We start from the raw sequence: 1,784 nt of genomic DNA, 5'->3' as shown, positions 1-1,784 counted from the left end.
CCTTACTGTTATACCCGTTTGATGCGCGCCCCTTTTTGGAGATATATGCTAGAGGACTGATAAATAAAAATCCAAGATTTAAATTTTGAAAAACATTAATTCTTTATTCTGTGACAGTCAAGATGGAATATTGTTATATTACAATACATTATAAATAATTATAATAATTATTTAATAATTGCAATATCTAAATTAACAAATACATGATATGGGGAATTTAACAATAACTCGCTTTGCATGTGAGAAGATACCGAGATCTTGGTCGATGATAAAAATCCTTAATCAACCGATACTTATAAAAATGAACTTTTAAATAGCTTTGAAATGAAACTGATGATTGAATAAAATCAACTATATCAATATAAATTATATGAAAAATATTACTTATGGAACAATTTATTAATAACTAAAATAATAGTATTTTATTTACAAATTACTTTATATTAAGTAAAGAACTTAGATTTAACATTTTTTATAAAGCAAAACTAAACTTTATACATTATCTTATAGGACATTTTACTTTACTTCTACAATAAGAAATATTCCAAGATCTCAGTTATTTAGGTTATAAAATACAATGATTATTTAATATGCAAAGTATTGAAAAATCTACAAAATATATATATTAAAACATATTTGAGAGAAACAGCTTAAGATAAAATAAAACATATTTCTTACAGTGAAACATTGAATGAAGAACAGCAGATATATAGAAAAATAAATAACTCAACATACCTGATAAATAAAAATCCAAGATTTAAATTTTGAAAAACATTAATTCTTTATTCTGTGACAGTCAAGATGGAATATGACTTCACAGAATTTCTGACCAGTATATATACAAACAAGAAAGTGAAGCAGATTTAATCATAAAGGAAGATATTGACACATTTAAAAAGGGAAAGGAAATAAAACAATCACATATTCAAAAGATATGTGATGGCAGATCTTATAATTATTCCCTAAGGGCATAAAATCCCTGATCATATAAAAAGTATTGTCACCTAGAACCATTAACATCCCTTTTTATTTCATGCTTTCCGGTGTTTTATTGTAATATATCAGATGATTATATTCTGATAAACCACTAGTGAAATTTATAAAATATAATTTTCACTGTAGCCGGACTATATCTGAATGCGGATGAACAGAAAATCATAACTAAATGGAATAACAGGCAGAAATAAATGCCGTCATACGTAAATTTTGCTTCTTAAGAAAAAGAAAGTCAATGTCATCCTACATCATGTTAGAAATTTAACAAAATTAGAGAAATTTAACGGAACTAGATTTCAAAACTGATGATGTGACGTCATGATATAATGACGTCACAAAGGAGAATGCGCGACGTTACGCGGCAAAATCAGTAAAAAAATAACTTAAAATCACTTAAAAAGCATAAAATAAAAAGAAAATTTATTTGTTTTACATATAAGATTGAAATATATTCCATTCGTGAACACCAGCTATTATATTTTCACTCGTGGCTACGCCACTCGTGAAAATATTGCATCTGGTGTTCACTCAGTGAAATTATATTTCAATCTTACATGCAAAACAAACAAATATCCTCTATATATTTACCTTTAAGCAGGATATATTAATTTTGCAATTTAATCTGTAGATTTAATCTAAGTTATAATTTAAGTTTGACACATTTAATATGAAATGTGACAATAGTTGAAATAAAAATAATCAAGTACACAATTAAATGAATAAGAATAAAACTTCAGTAAGAAAGAGAAGTTAATATTTATAGATAAATTATACATTAAAGTATATGT

This window comes from Ruditapes philippinarum, unplaced genomic scaffold (genome assembly GCF_026571515.1).
Source record: "Ruditapes philippinarum isolate M1 unplaced genomic scaffold, ASM2657151v2 ctg2922_1_1_1_1, whole genome shotgun sequence".
Taxonomy (NCBI): domain Eukaryota; kingdom Metazoa; phylum Mollusca; class Bivalvia; order Venerida; family Veneridae; genus Ruditapes; species Ruditapes philippinarum.
This window is presented reverse-complemented; position numbering follows the sequence as displayed.